Below are 10,098 nucleotides of genomic sequence, written 5' to 3'. Positions count from 1 at the left end.
GGGCCGGGCGGCCGGGCGGGCGGGGACGCGGAGGGACCGGGGATGCGGGGGCGGGCTGGGACCGGGTTTGAGGGGGCGGGCCGGGGGCGAAGCGGGGCCGGGCGGACGGGCGGGCGGCGAAGCGGGGACTGGGTATGCGGGGCCGGGCGGGCGGGCGGGGACCGGGTATGCGGGGCCGGGCGGGCGGGCGGCGAAGCGGGGACCGGCGAAGCGGGGCCGGGCGGACGGGCGGGCGGCGAAGCGGGGACCGGGTATGCGGGGCCGGGCGGGCGGGCGGCGAAGCGGGGACCGGCGAAGCAGGGCCGGGCGGACGGGCGGGCGGCGAAGCGGGGACCGGCGAAGCGGGGCCAGGCGGACGGGCGGGTGGCGAAGCGGGGACCGGGGAAGCGGGGCCAGGCGGGCGGGTACGCGGGGAACCGCGGGGCTGGGGAGCCGGGGCTAGGGCAGGAGTCGCGTGGCCGGGGAGGGATGCGGCAGGAGCCGGGCAGGGCCGCCGCCGGAGTTACAGTCGAACCCATTTATCTCTACCTCGGTTAGTGGCAAAAGCTCTTCTGTGCTCCAGATATTAGGGTTCGGCGAGATTAAAGAATCGACATAACCGATGAGAAACCGGTAAGACAAAGAGGGAGTTTGGCGGTTCCACTACTAAAACGTCGACTTAATAGGGTTGGCAAGTTAACCGAGGTCGAGATAAATGGGTTCGACTGTAATGTGGCTATTTTGGTACTAGATTTCTACAATTCTTTACCTTATCAATGTGAAAAATTAAAATGCATGTGCACGCGCGCGCACACACACACGTTTCAATTGTCCTGTTTGGACTAATCAAGTTTCACCATAATAGGAAACCACCAGAAAACATCAAGGAGAAAAAAAAACATTATATTAAACAGACTATTGAAAAATAAAGGATTTTTTCCACAAAATGGAATATTAATATATTATTATATCCGTTATCATTTACAGGTTTCAGAACTGATCCTAAAACCTCATCAATTCTTACCTTGTAACAACACAATATCCAGAACACTTTCAAATGCCGTGTTCCCTCCTAACTGTGATGTAATGTGGGATAGAAAAGAAATTAATTCAAGAATCATTTTCAGGTAGAAAGAGCCAAAATTGCTAGTAAAGTGAAAACATCTCATCTCTAAGTGAATCCCACTAATACTGTAGCTATTTCGAGAAAGTGAACTGAATGACAATGGCAGAGAAAAAGAATTACTTTAAAAAGAAGGAGGTGAGCGTTTTGGAATTTCCAAAGGCTACTTGCTTCAAAGCAATTGACAATTGCAAATGTTTGGTTTTTTTTCCCAAATCAGCATTTTAGAAATACCAACCACAAACAATGCAAAGTCAGCAATTGCAAATATAACTTTCTACTTATGAAACTAAAAGGCCAGGTGTCACCACAGCCATCTGATCTATGGCAGGGGGGTGCTTGGAGTGGTAGATTTAAGCCTCGTATTAGCACTCTAGCACCTTTCCATAACTAAATCAGGAGCTATGCTATTTATAATAAGTCAATTAAAACCACAAACTAGGAATAAACTCTGATTACGTTCAATAACCAGCATTCTTGTTGAAATCAGTAAGATTATTTTAACATGGAGGAAACAACTAAGGGCAGAGCTCTTCTTGACCTGCTGCTCACAAACAGAGAAGAGTTAGTAGGGGAAGCAAAAGTGGATGGGAACCTGGGAGGCAGTGACCATGAGATGGTTGAGTTCAGGATCCTGACACAAGGATGAAAGGAGAGCAGCAGAATACGGACCCTGGATTTCAGAAAAGCAGACTTTGACTCCCTCAGGGAACTGATGGGCAGGATCCGCTGGGAAAATAACATGAGGGGGAAAGGAGTCCAGGAGAGCTGGCTGCATTTTAAAGAATCCTTATTGAGGTTGCAGGAAAAAACCATCCCGATGTGTAGAAAGAATAGTAAATATGACAGGTGATCAGCTTGGCTTAACAGTGAAATCCTTGCTGATCTTAAACACAAAAAAGAAGTTTACAAGAAGTGGAAGATTGGACAAATGACCAGGGAGGAGTATAAAAATATTGCTCAGGCATGCAAGAGTGAAATCAGGAAGGCCAAATCACACTTGGAGTTGCAGTTAGCAAGAGATGTTAAGAGTAACAAGAAGGGTTTCTTCAGGTATGTTAGCAACAAGAAGAAAGTCAAGGAAAGTGTGGGCCCCTTACTGAATGAGGGAGGCAACCTAGTGACAGAGGATGTGGAAAAAGCTAAGGTACTCAATGATTTTTTTGCCTCTGTCTTCACAAACAAGGTCAGCTCCCAGACTGCTGCACTGGGCAGCACAGTATGGGGAGAAGGGGACCAGCCCTCTGTGGAGAAAGAACTGGTTCAGGACTATTTAGAAAAACTGGAAGAGCACAAGTCCATGGAGCCAGATGCATTGCATCCAAGGGTGCTAAAGGAGTTGGCGGATGTGATTGCAGAGCCATTGGCCATTATCTTTGAAAACTCCTAGCGAACGGGAGAGGTCCCAGATGACTGGAAAAAGGCTAATGTAGTGCCCATCTTTTAAAAAGGGAAGAAGGAGGATCCGGGGAACTACAGGCCAGTCAGCCTCACCTCAGTCCCTGGAAAAATCATGGAGCAGGTCCTCAAGGAATCAATTCTGAAGCACTTAGAGGAGAGGAAAGTGATCAGGAACAGTCAGCATGGATTCACCAAGGGCAAATCATGCCTGATTAACCTAATTGCCTTCTCTGAGGAGATAACTGGGTTTGTGGATGAGGGGAAAGCAGTGGATGTGTTATTCCTTGACTTTAGCAAAGCTTTTGATATGGTCTCCCATAGTATTCTTGCCAGCAAGTTAAAGAAGTATGGGCTGGACGATTGGACTATAAGGTGGAGAGAAAGCTGGCTAGATCATTGGGCTCAATGGGTAGTGATCAACGGCTCCATGTCTAGTTGGCACCCGGTTTCAATTGGAGTTCCCCAAGGGTCGGTCCTGGGACCGGTTTTGTTCAATATCTTCATTAATGATCTGGAGGATGGCGTGGACTGCACTCTCAGCAAGTTTGCAGATGACACTAAACTTGGAGGAGTGGTAGATACGCTGGAGGGTAGGGATAGGATACAGAGGGACCTAGACAAATTGGAAGACTGGGCTAAATGAAACCTGATGAGATTCAACAAGGACAAGAGCAGAGTCCTGCACTTAGGATGGAAGAATCCCATTCACTGTTACAGACTAGGGATTGAATGGCTAGGAAGCAATTCTGCAGAAAAGTACGTAGGGGTTACAGTGGATGAGAAGCTGGATATGAGTCAACAATGTGCCCTTGTTGCCAAGAAGGCTAACGGCATTTTGGGCTGTATAAGTAGGGGCATTGCCAGCAGATTGAGGGATGCGATCATTCCCCTCTATTTGGCATTGGTGAGGCCTCATCTGGAGTACTGTGTCCAGTTATTTTCCATATTTCTAGAGAGTTTTAACACTGTGCTGTGTTTGTAATTTCCAAGCAACTAGCTTTCAAATGAGCAAGACACAAAGGCAGAAGCTGCAGTTTCTGTCTTTGCTATTTTTATTTCATCACTGTGTGTGATTTGTTTTATTTTAAATAAAACAGGAGTGGACTATAACCACAATAGCTCAGCACTAAACAAACGTCATCTATTTCCCAAAAAAGGACATCCAAAGGCTTTTTTGTTTTGTTTTTGAGAAAATATGATAAAAAATATGCCCTCTGAATACTGAGAAACTACTTCATGTCTTTCTTTGGCTGATATTTCTATGGTGCAAATTCAGCCAAGATCAAATTTACAGAACAATTAAATTAAAAGAGTAGCAAATAAACAGAAGAGTGACCTGGGTCGGTTGGAGCAGAGGAGACTGCATACAATGAAGGCAAATTTGAGCCTAATGACTAACTTATGGGGGCTAGAAAGAAACTCACTCTATGGGCAGGTTATCCCATAATTGCGTGGTTCGTGGTTTCTTGCACATTCCTCTGAAGAACCTGGTACCAGCCACCATGAAGAGGCACCAATCACTAGCCATTAGTACTGGCCACTGTCACAGACAGGATGTTGAACTAAATGAACCACTGATAAATCAAGTGTTATAAACCCAGGCAATTAACAGTTAAGATTAAACTTTTAAAAAATACAAACATGTTTAGTCTGGATTTGGATAGCTAGGACACCAAAATCCTTATGTCTCTCCCATAGTCCAAAACCCATATGTGTATAATTAATGCATTTTAGTGTTTGGGTTAAACAGATTGGATTAAACTGATTTTTAAAAACACATGAGATCCCACTCCCATCCCCAAGTTAAGGTTATCTGGGTGCCTTAATGGTGCATTTCCCTACATTTACATTTTAAAATTTCTTTTAAATTTAACCTTAACTCTGAATTTCCTGGGCTTATGGTGCTTGATTTGGGTTAATTAAAATATTTTTGTAATGTATTTTATCCTAAATTATTGATATGTCAGCCTTGACTCCATTTTCTTGTTACTTTTGTCTGGGGATTTCCTAATTAAAAACGTTTAACACTCAACAAGAAAGTCACAAGGAATGTTACCATGTGATATTTCCAATGATTTGAAGATATGAAGAACCAACTTTAAATCATTGCTTTTAATTTTAGCTTTTCTGGCCAAGACTAACCAGCATACCCTGGCTGCTTTACACCACTCTGGAGCAGCACCAAGCAGACAAGGTTTAAATCCGTTTTCCTCTCTCTTCTAGTCTCCAAATTTCCTTGCATACACACATCTCTCAAATGCCATCTGCCTCTTGAACCTCCTACTTTTACCTGTGCACACACATCCCAGTTTCCCCCTCCCTCATGTACCTCCTACATTACCCTGCACACACATGTGTGCATGCACATCGTGACATACCAGGTACAATTCAGACCAATGTGGGCTAAAATAGTTGTCCAGCCATGTCAGCTTAAACACACTGAAGAAGATAAAACAATAAAACAAGTAGGGCTGTCAATTAATGGCAGTTAGCACCTGTGATTAACTGAAAGCGAAATTAATACATTAATTTTTAATGTGTTAATCGCATGCCCTGTGGGCAGGCCTGGAGGCAACGGAGAAGCGGGGGCTGAAGCCCCAGGCCACAGCTTCGCAGGTGGTGGTGGGGACTGGAGCAGCCTCAGCCTGCAGCTTCCCCAGTAGCCCTATCCCTCAGCTTCCCAGGCAGCTGAAGCCCAGTGTCCTGTACCCCCAGAGGGGCTGTAGCCCCAAGCCCCCCAAGGTGGACTGGAGGCCCGTGTCAGCCTGGAACCTTATACCCCAAGAAGGACTGGAGCCCCAAGCAGGGCTGAAGCTCAGAGCTCCCAGCCCTGAGCCTCTACTTGAAAATACAGAAAACCCCCAAAATATTTATATAAATGGTATTTTAAATATTATTTAACAATGGGATTAATCATGCAATTAATCACAATTAATTTTTTTAATTGCTTGACAGCCCTAAAAACAAGTTTGAGGTGGCAAAATTTGTAGATGATACAAAACTTTTCAAAATACTTAAGTCCCAAGCTGACTGCAAAGAGTTACAAAGGGATCTCACAAAACTGGGTGAGTGGGCAGATGAAATTCAATGTTGATAAATGCAAGGTAATGCACAATGGAAAACATAATCTTAACTATACATATAAAATGATGGGTTCTTAATTAGCTGTTACCACTCAAGAAAGATCTTGGAGTCATTGTGGATAGTCCTCTGAAAACATCCACTCAATGTGCAGTGGCCGTCAAAAAAAGCAAAACAGAATGTTGGGAATCATTAAGAAAGGGATAGATAATAAGACCAAAAATATCATATTGCCGCTATATAAATCCATGGTACGCCCACACTTTGAATACTGGTTGGAGATGTGGTCACCCCATCTCAAAAAAGAGATATTGGAATTGGAACAGCTTTAGAAAAGAGCAACAAAAATTATTAGGGGTATGAAACGGCTTCCATATGAGGAGAGATTAATAAGACTGGGACTTTTCAGATTGGAAATGAGATGGCTAAGGGGAGATATGATAGAGGTCTATAAAATCATGACTGGATGTGGAGAAAGTAATTAAGGAAGTGTTATTTACCCCTTCTCATAATACAAGAACTAGGGGTCATCAAATGAAATTAAGAGGCAGCAGGTTTAAAACAAACAAAATGAAGTATTTTTTCACACAATGCAGAGTCAACCTGTGGAACTCCTTGCCAGAGGATTTTGTGAAGGCAAAGACTATAACAGGGATCAAAAAAGAACTAGATAAGTTCATGGAGGATAAGGCCTCTCAATGGCTATTAGCCAGGATGGGCAGGGATGGTGTCCCTAGCCTCCGTTTGCCAGAAGCTTGGAATGGGCAACAGGGGATGGATCACTTGATGATTAACTGTTCTGTTCATTCTCTTAGGGGCACTTGGCATTGGCCACTATCCGAAGACAGGATACTGGGCTAGATGGACCTTTAGTCTGACCCAGTATGGCCGTTCTTATGTTCTAACTACAAAGAGAGAGATTTTAAGTGAGTACAAGTAATGAGGCATAAAAGTCAGAAATGGTCACAATAATTTAACAAACAATTAGATTCAAGCAAAATTTCTTAGCACATGCTTTCAGCAAGATTACTGACCAAACTCTTCAGGTTAGCACCCTCCCCCCAACCCCCATAGTTCAACAGCTGTTTTCCTTTGTCTTCTTAGGTGAGAAGTCAGAGATGGATAGAGAGAGGGAGGGGTGTCTTGGGGTGTTTGCCCTTCCTTTTTTATAGTTCCAGTCCGCCTCTTGAAAAACATTTCCAGCTGAGAACAAATAGACAAAGAGTCTGTGTGGAAGGATGTTCCCTGCTGGTTTCTTTTCCACCTGTTTGAGCTTCCTTTGTTTTCCAGCATGATGACTTCATTTACTGCTTAAATGCAAATTAAAAAAAACATATATGTCTTTGTTTAGGACAGACTTATTTGCAAACTTCTACTTGGGCAGAGCTATGGGGTTGGGAAACATGTGTTAACAACAACCTACAGGGGAACCTTATAACTTCACATATAATGTTGCCACACATATTTTATCAGGACAATACTGACCAGCACATTATGAATTTTCAAATGATACTTTACAAGGCCGTCCCCCCACCAGACATGCATTTAAACTTCTCTTATTCCCCTGCTGTCCAGCCACAAATCCTCCCCTGTGAAAGGCAACTCTTAACAGGGACTCAGCCTCCTTAAATTCATGATTGACTGATCTAAGGCTGAAGAAACAAACTCTTCTGTGATTTCACTTTCTTTTTGTATTCTCTGTTTAAACACACCTATTATTACCATAGTGTGAATACAGGGTATATTCTGTCACACTTGAACCTCCTACTTTCACTTGTGCACTCACATCCCAGTATCCCCCTACCCTCTGCACCTCTGACATTATCCTGAACATGAATGTGTGCACACCTATATATCCTTGTTCCTCCTGCCTCCTATTGTTTCCATTTCTCATACGGGACTTTAGTTGTTCCTTCCATTTAGCCTGAAAGAAGGGTCCTTAACTAGGTCTGTGATTGATTTCAGCCATTAACATCTTCCAGCACAACAGCACCATTCATAGAGTCATAGAATATCAGGATTGGAAGGGACCTCAAGAGGTCATCTAGTACAACCCTCTACTCAAAGCAGGACCAATCCCCAACCTTTCTTGCTGCTGTATCCTGAAAGCTTAGTAACAAAGATTTCTTTAAAAACAAAGATTTTTTTAAAAAAAGTTAAATATTTATAAATGATACAAAGCTCCACTCTCACCAGGTCAAAAACCACTTTTTTAGTATCTCCCACAGCACACATTGTGAGTTGTCTGTTTAGATTACATCCTCTGAGTGATTCCTGATAGCATTCCTAGTAGCATTAGCCCATATCACCTTCAAATTGAGAGGAACTATAGCATTTTCTTGTTTCTGAGGCCTGGTCTACACTAGGACTTTACTTTGAATTTAGCAGCATTAATTCGAATTAACCGTGCACCCGTCCACACCAGGAAGCCATTTAATTCGACATAGAGGGCTCTTTAGTTCGAATTCTATACTCCTCCCCGACGAGGGGAGTAGTGCTAAATTCGACATGGCTATGTCGAATTAGGCTATGTGTGGACGGAAATCGACCTTAGTAGCTCCGGGAGCTATCCCACAGTGCACCACTCTGTTGACGCTCTGGACAGCAGTCCAAGCTTGGATATTCTGACCAGCCACACAGGAAATGCCCAGGGAAAATTTGACATGCTCCGGTGCCTTGTGGATGTTCTGCAGGACCGCAGGCAGGAGGACAGAGCCCCCCTGCACTGTATCTGCAACCGCCCTCCCCCGCCACAAAGTCCCAATCCCCCCTCATCCAAAGTAACAAGAAGGAGGGGCGACAGGGGCCGTGAAAAATGTCACTGCACCCCTGCAGAGTGCACAAATACAAGAAGGCTCCCATTCCCTAAATGTTGAGAAGTCCTTCCCTTCCTGGGCTCACCGAAGCCCCAATCCCAGTTTCATCCCCTAACTGTGTAGTTGATTATTAAGAGTAGTTTGCTGTTAATATTTCCGTCAAGTTTTTCTACAGAAGACTGTCTGTGAAGGGGGGGGAGGGGGGAGAAGGGGGTTGTTAATTGCATAGGACAGTCACCTTTACCAGGGTACAGACACGGAGGCAGGATCAACAGCAGGTCACACACACAGTGCAGTCAGTAGGCACCCTGGTTGGTATGGGAGCTGTGTTCCATGTTCTGTGTGGGTGGGGGGTACGTGACTTTGTGGCATGGGAGGGCAGTTACAGAACTTATGCAGCGGTCCTTGTTCCGGACCACAGAGCCACGCAGCAGGGGAAACTGTAACCGTCCTCCCCCGCAACAAGGTCACATAGCCCCCGCACAGAGTCCCGACAAGGAGGGATGACAGGCTCCGTTGAAACAACCAGTCCAGCACTGCAGACCGCTCTAGGAGCAGGAGCCTGTCATTCCTTGAGTGTAGAAGTGGTGTTAACATCACTGCACACCCTACCCACCACAGTCTGCGTCCCTGTTTCAACCCTTTAACGCGAATTCATTAATAAAGAAAACGTTGTTAAGTAACAATGTTCCATTAACTTTATTTTTAAACGTGTGTTGGAAGGGGGGAAACGTGGTGAACGGGGTATGTAACCGCAGAAGAACGTCAACAGTAACTGAAGCAGGGGCAGGTTCAGCTTCTCTGTAAAGAAACTGAACAGTCACAGGTCACGCTGCTCACTGAGGAACCTAGCTTTAAAAGCCTCCCGGATGCACAGCGCTTCCCGATGGGCTCTTCTAATTGCACGGGTGTCTGGCTGAGCGTAATCAGCAGCCAGGCGATTTGCCTCAACCTCCCATCCCCCCTTGCTCTCATAGAGATTGTGGAGCACACAGCAAGCTGCAATAACAATGGGGATATTGGTTTCGCTGAGATCCGAGCGAGTCAGTAAGCTCCTCCATCTCCCCTTGAGATGTCTGAAAGCACGTTGAATGATGACAGTTACCCAAGACCATCCTCGAAACATTTTCCCCCCCAGCATGCATTGTGGGGAAATCCCAGAATTCCAATGGGCAGCGGGGACTGTGGGAACTGTGGGATAGCTTCCCACAGTGCACCGCTTCCAATGTTGACGCTTGCCCCATTAGTGTGGACTCACAAAGTCGAATTAGTGTCCTTAATGTGGACACACAAATTCAACTTTGTAAGGTCGATTCCACAAATTCGAATTAAGTTAAATCGAACTAATCTGGTAGTGTAGACATACCCTTAGTTCCTACTTACAATGCTGTCTCAGTCAATCAACTTATCGGAGCTTGCAGAAGCTTGGAAGGAACTGGCCTGGTTAGTATGTTGATGGAAGAGCTACAAGAAAAACCCAGGTGGAGCAGGAAATCGTTTATAACTCAGTAAGGGCTACTCTTCTCTCTGAATCATTCCTGACCCTATTATGGATCTAGGTGGTGCTGTGCTTCAAGGAATGGTGTGAGCAACTCAGTGGTGGGCACTCTTCTTGTGAGTCAGTGCTAACACCAAAGCTCCAGTATAACATGAAGGGATGGGGTGTTGCAGGGAGTAGTGTTTGCGAGTCAGTAGATG

Source organism: Mauremys mutica, chromosome 1, assembly GCF_020497125.1.
Source record: "Mauremys mutica isolate MM-2020 ecotype Southern chromosome 1, ASM2049712v1, whole genome shotgun sequence".
In the NCBI taxonomy this organism is placed as follows: Eukaryota; Metazoa; Chordata; order Testudines; family Geoemydidae; genus Mauremys; species Mauremys mutica.
Note: the sequence above shows the minus strand (reverse complement) of the source record.